The sequence below is a fragment of the Limanda limanda genome, chromosome 15 (assembly GCF_963576545.1).
Source record: "Limanda limanda chromosome 15, fLimLim1.1, whole genome shotgun sequence".
Classification (NCBI taxonomy): domain Eukaryota; kingdom Metazoa; phylum Chordata; class Actinopteri; order Pleuronectiformes; family Pleuronectidae; genus Limanda; species Limanda limanda.
Window position 1 is genome coordinate 19,722,448 of NC_083650.1, and position 10,956 is coordinate 19,733,403.

Below are 10,956 nucleotides of genomic sequence, written 5' to 3' on the forward strand. Positions count from 1 at the left end.
TATAGGCCAGTGGTTCTGAAATGGGGATGCACCAACCCCTCAGGGTTTTTGGCACTGCCAGGGTGTCCATGAAAAGTTTAAAATTCTTCCATTTTAATGATCAAGATATACACGTTTTCTGTGGTGATAATATTGTCAAGACATGTCTAATATCTTTCGATTTCACATTTCTTGTTGTTGCTCTTTCAAATAACACAAGCAGCATTGTGAACAAAAAGGCAATATCAAATCTTTCCAAGGCACATGCAGTATATAAGAAGGGTCCTGTGATATTTTCTTCATATCAACAGTGGTGGTGAGTTCAGGACTGAGCCACACGATGGATACGAGTGACACTACATGTCATCCACAAACAGAACAGCAGTGCCATATCTAATAGAGAGGAGGTCTTGACCCTAAATGGGCCACTTTATTGTCACATTCTTTCCAAACACTGCCTGCAATGCATTTCGTCATTTTCTATACGATAATAAATAATTCAAAATAGAAAGAGAACCTACGGGGAGAAGGGAGAAAAGACCAATATAGGAAATAATGGAGAACTCACTAAAGAAAAATTAAGTCCTCATTCATGCTTCCAACGTGCTTCTCTCTATTTTTCAGAGGAAACAGACATCACTACCTCTTTAGCTGGGATTAATCACTGCTATGCCCATTAAATCTTAGATAAAATGATATATTTCAATTCAACAGGAGTAGTTGCATCATTTGTCTGAATAGAGCACTTATTATCTGGTATGATCTTTAAGAGAGCATATTTCTTCACCATAGTACGTATAATTACCTACATGTGCAATATAGATAGACTATTTTGATTTGGATGTGGTTAAAGATTTTGACAAAGTGGTATAATATATGCTGGCTCTTTACAGATTTCTATCAAGAAAGGGCGGGAAATGAGAGTTACTGCCAATATTCTGGATCTTAGGGCTCAAACGTGTCATTTCTCTCAACGGGAGTAGTTACGTAATAAATAGGCAAACTATTCCCGGGACAGGCAGAGCACGAGGGGGTACGTGAAATATTGTCTATCCTTGTTGAGAATTGAGAACTTCAAGCTATAGAAGAGCAGACCCTTGCTCTCCTGCAGATCTGGGTAATGGTTGGCCAAAGGAGGCATAACCTCTAATAAGAAGTAGCCCATGTAACACACAAGGTTAAATGGGTTGAAATGGCTTGTAAATGTCCACAAAGTGTACTGGTTAAAATGAATAAATTCTCCATTTACGTATCCCACTAACAGACACGTCCTATATGAGCTGCACATCAGCCTGAGGGTCACTGTTAAATTAATTCCTGACCTTCACCTTCTTGTCACTTTGAGAACCGTCACAGTAAAAATCGCCTCTGTGCTCAATTAAAGGTTGCAGCTTGCTTTATTAGCTTGACCTCAGTTTGGAGGCATCAACGCGCCTACTTTTTAAAGCTGAGCACAATGTCTATAGAAAATGGCCCTGAGGGGAAAATCTATTAACGATTTAAGCAGCGCGCACGGTTAAGCAAAAACTTGTTAACCTCCTTAACCCCGTGGAGATCCACAACGGACATCATCCGCGCACTGGTGCTCCGGCAGCTTCCACAGACAGTTCATTCAAAGCAGCAGGATTCAGATGATGCGCACACACGCACGAACAAGCGCACACACCATCCATGCACTTATGAGATGCCAGAAATGGTCGATTACTGTATAAACCCTTTCGCTGATTGTCGGGCTTGAATAAAAATAAAATATGACTCCACACTTCAAAGTTGCAGCATCCTGCCTGCGTTAGATAACACGCTCCATTCAGGCGCGCAGCATGGGAAGCGCACGGATACAGAACCTGCGTCCTCATTCCAGACGCAGCAAACACCAACATGTCCCACCACGTTTTTTTAAAAAAAGCAACAAAAAAAAATCCCCTACAGTGATAAAGTTAAAAGGCGAACTTTTACCTGGAACCGCTGTTTGCAGAGAGCCTGTCACACACGTATGCGCATCCTGGGAAAGAGAGAGCCCGGTGCCGAGAGGAGTTCTCCGTCAGATCGCAGCGGCTGTGATCGACACTTCCAATCCAGGTTTATCTTGAAAAGACAGCGCCCGCTGGTCCGTGTGCACACATGAACGGACACACAACTGGTTGTGCTCAGTCAGCGGATTTCCATTAACCACTGTGGGCGGCGTGCTCTGCTGCGCAATGACGCACGGCGCGTTCTCGCAGCTGCTTTGGAGTCTCCAAAGATGAATGCCCAGAATAACAGTGGTGGTGGTGTGTCTGCTGCGTGTCACACTGCCAATGCACTGTGCTTGGATGGACGGTGTTTCACGCCACAGCTTAAAGAATGAAGGTTTTTTTTGTCTTTTTTTCATCTCCTCATGAGTCAATACACAATTACCTCGAAAGCGATTCATTTGTTTCAAAGCTCATCTTTCACATCAAACGTATCATGGTGGAATAATGTTATCATATAATAAAATAAAGTGACAACAATACTGTCAGTGCAGGTTTAATGCTTTGCAGCAGCACTGGCAGGGGTTACACTTTCTATTCAGCTTCTGGAGGAAACAGGTTGCTCTAAAAAAAATACAGAAAGGAGACTCGGGGCCTGCCCACCAGTTCGGATGGAGGATCTTGTGCCAAAGTGTTGGTGTCTGATGGATGCAGGTCGACAACCTTCCTGGGGCCTCACCTCTTTTCCTCTGCGTGGGCGTTCTGTGAATACTTGCATCCAAAACGCCTGGAGGGGAGTGAAGGGCGGTCAGTCAGGCAGCAGCTGATCCGATCTCTGCAAACATGTGTGCCATAACTGTTGCCCCCCCCTCACTGCATGGTAGGGCAGGAGACAGCTAGAAACAGAGAGATGATCCATTCAAGCGGGAGAGGGACGGTTAAAGGCCTTCTGTTGGCCAACAGCCCTTCAGCTGAACCATGCCTGAGCAGCACAATGAATCTCTTCCACACATGGGTGTATTAGCGTCCACCTCAGGGGAGGCTGCTCTGTAGCGGACCCTGACCTCTGACCTTAGTGTGGAAGAGGAAAGAAAAGGAGAATTGAGCTTCATATTCTCCATACTGTGCATGTTAAAGATGATGATGAAGGAGATGTAGCTTTTGCAATATCGGAAATAAAACACGTAAAATAGTATATATCGCAGCATCTATCTCTGTAACATGTTAACAGGAATATGAATGGAATATTCTATTAACAGCTCATGTTAACACCATGATCAATATTCCGAATAAGGTAATAGTCGTCATATTGGTGTCCATGTAAACAGAATCAGTGTCTCCTCTCTCCATTTTAAATGATAACAAATGCAAAAGACGAAAAGAATGCATACATTAGTAAAGGGAAAAAAACTGCACAATGAAAATATAAGACAGTGGCTCTATACAGTCTATTCTCCTAACCTGGGGGTCTGGGGCCTCCATGAGGTCACATGATAAATCTCATTGGTCACAAATTCAGTAATGATGGTAAAAGCACAGACAAACTAGTTCCTGCAATAAATCTTGGGATATTTTGCATTAGTCTTTTTTGGGTATTTTGTGTGCATCATTTCATAATCTAACACACTCACACACACTCAAACGTTAAGATATCACAAGCCAAAGTAGAACAACATTATATGCATAACATACAATACAACATGAATAAAATGTAATTTGCTGAACATGTAGACAAGAATTTATTATATATATTATACACACGTGTTATTAGAATAAAACGGTATGGACAATGACTCCAATTATGTTCAATTGTAGCATTCTTGTTCCTGCTTTAAAGCCGTTTGTCCTGTTTAGCCTCTTTTCCCGCTGTGCCAAGATTAGTGGCACTTGTCATGTCTTGCTGACCTTGTCTTCTGAATATCCTTGAAGTTACAACAGGAGCTCCTCCCCTTGTAATTCTTTATGCATGTGAGAGTGGGGGGATAGATAAGACCTCCAAGGCCATCCAGCTCTCAACCTCTTCCTCCAACGACAAGCCCATTTGTGATGAATATCCCCCTCATATCTCTCCCTGTCACATTTAAATCTTGTGGGAATATTTTAACTCATCGACATGAACCCTCATTCATCTGCTGCTGCTACTTTAGCTGTTGTTGCTTTCACTGGGACGTTTCACCCAGGGTTACATGGCCATGTCAATGTTTTATGTATGATATGCATGCAATGTGTTCTCCATGTTCCATCACTTAGCCCTGGATCACCAGGAGACCAGATTCAATGTGAATCCAGAAAACCAAAGCGTTCATTCATTTGTCTAGGGATCTCTTAAGGTCACAAAGGGTCAGTTGTTTGACACATGACTCGTATCCAATGATTTACAAGCTACTATATGTGCACCTGATGAAAATATGACGTTTTTTTAATCTAAGCTTGGCATTCAATTTGGTCTTTGGTGGTCAGACTGGTTCAGTTGTCTCCATCCTGTCCAATGATTTAAGATTTTACCACAGTGCCCACGGGGCTTTCTGGGATGGTAGCATGGTCTTTCTGTCTGCAGCATTTTCATGATCTTGGCATGAAATCTGTTCTAGCCATTAACAAAAAAGGTTTCGATCAGCTTTAAGGTGACCTTCCTCTCTTCATCTACGTGATGGATCTCAGTGCCAAGCCTCACTCATCCACAATTTATTGCACTATCAAGTACATGGCCTTTGCCGAGGTAGCCGTGTATTATCAACCATGAAATCTAATGCCTTTGACTTGGAAAGATGAAGAAGATCTAGATCTGTATTGCAACAGGGTTTGTACCATTAAATCATTATTGACAGTGTAATTTTTGATCATAAGTTTGGAATAATTTAGAGCCATGGACATTATCTGCTCTAATGAGAATAGCACAAACTGGAGCTGTATGGAGGCGATTAAGTAAAATAAATAATCACAGGGACAAATTGAATAAAACATAAAGATGAATCAACAATTTGAGAAACATTTGACTATTAAAACTCATTAGGAAATATAATTAAATTATTCACATTAACAATAATTCATACATTTTATAATAATTATTGCAACTGGTGTTATTTATCTTTCACTATGGCAGCATATAAGACAATAAGATTTAATAAAGAGGGACATGTCTCATTAAATGTTGAGTGGGTTGTGGGTTATTGTGTTGTTGGAAAGAGAAACAGACTGAGGGTATTCTAAAGTGAAGCCAAGTGTAAGTCTCCCCAGCCATTTATTTTATTCTTCTGCAAGAGTAGAACACTCTGTGCCTTTACCTGCATCACTCATGCCTTGCCCAGGTAAAACAACTCTATCCCTTCTTGGTTAAAATTGTTCAAACACTATTTGCTAGTTATTGCTGCTGCTGCTGCCGCCGGGGACATCTACCCTGAGAAAAGAAAATGTGCTGTTCTTCTGAATGCGCTTTGCACAGAGAGAAAAATACGCTGCAAAGGGCACAGCTACTACCTGTGGGGTATATACTATAACTGAAAAATAACTTTCTCTCCCTAAGTTAACGTGATTGCAGAAGGTCACATATTAAGTCAGAGAAAACCAGCGCAACATAAGAAGCTGTTACACGAATTCAGTGACATGGAGGAGCAAATGCTAGCTGATCAACAGTTGTCAATACGTTGTTTTTTACGACATGGACTCTAGTTAGATTAAGAGTTGGCCATCGTGGCTTTCAAGATCAAAACTGGCCCTTTGAATTGAGGGAAACAACATTGTATCTACTATGGACTACCACTGCTCATTCCAGTTTTACTGAGACAGACTCAAGTTGTCTACCTGAGAGACCTCTGTCATCTCTAACTATGGACTGGGGAGTGTCCCAAGGTCACGTAGACAACATTGTGAGGACTAGCTCTGGATACTTTCTCCTCACCATCCTGTGACACCTGTTCAGTCTTCCACTGTCTACCGCAGGACATACTTCAGAGGGACTCTTGGTGACTATTGTCTTTATGGTGTTCTTGCATGGCATGTGCCAGAGGTCACTACTGCCTGTGAGACCTGACCTGGCTGATGCAACCACAACACAAGATACCAAAAGGCCGGCAAGCTGCAGCAAAGAAGGTGCTTTGTACTTTTGTGTTGAAGATGAACTATCTGTAGAAACCTCTGAGTTCTTGGTTGTTCCCCCAATCTGTTGTCCATAGTGGTACTAAGTACATGAGGAGCACCAGGGAATGGTGCGTACAAAACACAGAATTAATGAGTTATATTGGTGGCTTGAAATGAATGTGTCATAGCAATACAATGACAAAATGGCAAAGATTGCACCAACAGTACACCACCTCACCCATTGGAAATGGACTGGAGTGGGGAAAAGTAAACAACACAGATAACAAGACAACAAGGTATTTTTGTGTGTGCCACATGGGAATACTATACACTATTGCTCTCATTGGCTATTGCAGTTAAGTGGACAGAAGGGTCATTTACCTGTACTGTCACTACAGAGGTGAATATTTGTTTTAAGTTTTCAGACTTCAAGGAATATACAAAATGTCATATATAGACTGTTATTAGTATAACAGTAAAAAACGTGTTCAGGTTCCTCCATGTGCAGCAGTGTAACACGAATCACATTCAGGTAGGAGTTTCAAACTGCCAGTGAGTAAAAATCCTCCCACATTAAACTTTAACTGTGTCCAATTCATTAAAAGTCCCCTGCTTCTTGTGTGTCAACGCCACAAGACATAGATTCCTAACTCGAAGCATGCGTCAAGATGTTCACTGTGCAAATACACAGATTTGTGTAAGTGCAATAAAATAAATGCATCTGCGTACAAATTGGAGGAGTTCAATTTTTTAGACATAGCCTCTGTGATGTCTTTTTCATCTTCGTTACATAGCAGCTTCTTGAAGACTTGGAAACCTCATGATATCAAAGCTGCGTTGTGTCTGGCATCACAGGAGCCACTGTGCTCGCTCATTAAACAGATGCTGTTGCCAGAGGGGACTGTGGTATCTGGGGTAAACTGTTAGTGGCGTCCTTGCTTTAACTTCACAAGAATAGATGTCAAAGGGAGAGAGACGTCCCCGTAATTCCACCTGAGGTTTCCATCCTTTCATTTTCTGGCATATTAATATTCAATTATTTTTTTGTTGAGACGGAATCATGTGTCACAGAAAAGCTGTTCTGGGTTAATAAATAAATCAAAACATGCATGTTGCATTGGCTTGTCATTAGCTGAGTAAGTCATTACTGAGCTAACAATTGTGTCAATATTCGGATAAATAATAATATCCCAATGCATGCAATTTATTTTGAATAGCTGGAAGGGATCTTGGATCATTTTGAGTTCAAAGTTAATTTAAATTGGGAGATAAGTAAAAGGAATTTTGTAAAAGTTACTTGAAGACAACCAATTTTAATAGGTGGAGCAGGTAGAAGCACACCAAGGATTGTTTCCTTTTTCTTTCACTTCTCTAAGTAAATACCCGATTTGATCCCTCACTCATGCAGCTGCTCTCTATCTTGATCTTTTTTCCTTTAATCACATACAATGGCCACACATAACCAGGAAAGATTGGAAATTCTTATTGGACAAATATAAATATTTCCTATAAAGACATTCATCTACATGGAGGACTTTCTTTTCTTTATCCCCAGAGCCAGATTGGTGACTAAGGACCATTGTGCTTTTACAGTACTAGCCCCTGAACTCTATTTACTCTCCAACTGATATTAGACATTTTACATTTGTTACTGCTTTTAAATCCCTTCTCAAACTGTTCTTGAAAAACTGTCATCCGTGTGTACATTTTTTATCCATATTTCCTTTGTAAAAAAATAATTTTGTTGTTGTTTTGTATCCTCTTGTGAAGCACTTTGTGACTTTGTCAGTGGTATACAAATCAAGCTCATTATTATTATTAGTATAATTTATTTCCAAAGTTTTGTAATTTTTGTTAAAATAATCTTCATATTACATCACCAAGTCTGTCAGCTTGTGTTTTTCAGACTAGATTTTATCTTCAACCCTAAAGTGTCACAAATATAAAATCCATCAACTAATAACAACATAACTGTTTGTTTGAAAAACCAAAACAATATTTTTTACTTTGCAGACACTGAAGTAAATAAAAACCTATAAAAGACGAGAACTCTCAGACCTACTGTTCAATGGACTCGGGGTGATAACATTGCATTACAATGTTTCTGTGAGTCATTCTGTAGCATTCCACTGGTTTACTCACACCTTCAGCTTGTTTTTTTTTGCTCAAAAACTACAGAAAATGTTTCACCACAAGATGCACAGGTACAAATGACGCAGGGCTCTCAACTAGTGTGTGCTCTGAGTTCTAGCAGCTCGGTTGTTCCTCAAGGTTAGAGATTTCATCTCTGTGGACATGTCGAAGCAAATGTAATTCTGTTTGATGCGATTCCATCTGAGGATTATGCTCCTCTCTGGGCTCTGGTGTTGACATTGCTTAAGAATGCATTGAAAATGGCTGAGCATGATCTCCAGCTCAGGCTCTGCTTTGCCCATGTTTTATTTTCCTCATGCTCAGCTTAAAAACTTTATGCTATAATACCTACTTTATCCGCATCAACTCTGCTGCATTTGGTTTGCTTCATCGTGCAACATGTTTTTTCTTGGAAGAGATGTGCAAATCTCTTCAAGGGAACTTTCATGTCGTCCATTTTTATATACAACAATCTACAATCCAGTGGAGGCTCCTGCCAAATTTCTAATGGGAGGGCGACGTTCACTCTCGCCAGAGTAGCTCACGTTCACTTTCATCATATATAAACTGATTTTTTCAGTTTGTCGTTCACAAAAATTATGAACGTGTTCAATCAACGCCGTTCATGCACAACACTGCTCTTCTCTTTAGCCATGTTGATCTTGAATGTGACAGTGGCGAGATCAGAGGCACGGCGTGATTGGACCACCAAGGTGCAAATGCAACAGTTTACATATAACGAAAGTAGGTTAGGGCGTGCCCACCCAGGACCCATATTTTATCCATTACCTTCACTTCCTAGGAACAAAGAACTAGAAAAGGGCTCAGCCAACAGTCCGCCTTTTCAATAAAGCTGCACCAAATTGCACACGCTCAGAGAAATCAGTCCCCTAAATATGCCAGATGCATGCATTATACCAAATTGTTAAAAACATTAAAAATTTAAATTTAAAAAAAAAAAGCCCGATAATGCAATGTTAAAGATCGTTACATTTTGGATCTGGATCCGCACCAACATTTTATCGGTTTGTTTCCATACGCATCCTTCTGTCAAGTTTGGTGGTAATTCATCCAATAATTTAATGTAATCCTGTTTACTAACAGACAAACCAACCAACCAACAAACAGACAGAGGTGACAACATAACCTCCTTGATGGAGGTAATAAAGAGCAGGAAGAGTAACAACATGATATGTCCCTGACACTGCCCATGTATCACTTGTACTGCAGAGTACTTCAACATAAGGAGCAAAACAAATCTTGACAGTTCACAAAAATCTGCCCACAACTCTATTCAAATCACACAGGTTTTAGACTTTAAATATCTAATCTAATATTTCATCACTCCAGAAGAAGAAAGAGTGCGGCGACAGCCTCACAGGCAGACTCAGGCCAGAGTAAACTACCTACATGTGCACCACTGGGACATTTAAGAGGCAGAAATACAGTCTGGCAATTCTCTTCAGTTTTCAATGACCTTGGTAATGTTGACATTGAAGTAAAAAGTTAATTTGATCAGATTAAACAAGATTTGCTTAACGTCTGTGTTGCTATTGATAGAACTTGATCATTTCTGCACTGATGCATCTGATTAACTTAGTGCTTAGATAGGAGCTGCTCTGCTTGTATTAGAGAAAGGAAAACATAAATGCCTTAACATTGGGTAATTTTCTAAATTACACTATTTTATTAGCTAATAATAGCTATAGTTGGTGAATTCATAGTCCGTCTCCACTCATTAACGCAAACTTTTCTTTTCTTTTCCTTGAAAGGGATCTCCTCGTTATGAATTGCGTCAAGAAAATCCTTGTGTATATAAAAAGGACGCATTTATATATCGGGATTTTTTTTCTTCCTTCTTTCTGAAAAACACAGCATATTCCTGGGAGTTACTTTCCATATTGCAATGCCATCCCTTAAGGTTTTTATTCTACAGCTTTCTTCTTGTACCTTCTTATGTCAAATAACATTGCCTGCAATTTTTGTCTGCAAAAATCTTTATCTAAGGGTGTTTATTAAAGTGTTGCTTTTATTTAATCTTGAATATCGCCAAAGGTTATAATTAGTAAGCAACACAACATACTGTTGAGAATGTATCCAATGTTGAATAATTAGTGATTATTAAAGTTAAAATGTTGAACAAAATGCAAATTGTAACTGGACAGAAGATCCTCTTTTTAATCTGATATCTTTAGTGAATATCGTGATGTCAAGACTTGTGACTTCTTCAGAATTCAGTTGTGTGTTCTCTACTTTGAGAGACGTAAAGTATAGTATAAGCTTTGTCAATCAATAAGGGGCATAACTTCGAATTGTTTTTTTGGTAGCTGCACAATAAACGGAAGTTAAAAGACGAAACAGAAAATCGAACTAATGAGGACCTGGGTGGACTGCATAACGTTGAAGGTTTAGTGACACCAGTTCAAAGCCAGCAGGTTTGGATGGGATCTAGGAGTGGGTCTTGGCTGTGGCTCAGGAGGTATAGCGGGTCATGCACTGAGAGGAAGGTTGATCCTGTCTGCGATTCAAGACTCCTCCAGTTCCCATGGCAAAGAGCTCAACCTCAAATTGCCCCTGACGGCTGTGCCAACAGTGTGTGAAATAGAATGCACAGTATCTAGTCCTGCTGTTTTTATGTATGTGTGAATGGGGTGTGGAGTGGTTGATAAGACAGGAAAAGCACAAAAACAGATCATTTAACTACATGTCAACTCAACTTGCGTTAAATAATAAATAAAAGAGAATTGTATGTATATGACAATAGCCCTGTATGAACACCAAACCAAAACCAATCACAGTATCGACTGGGAACACT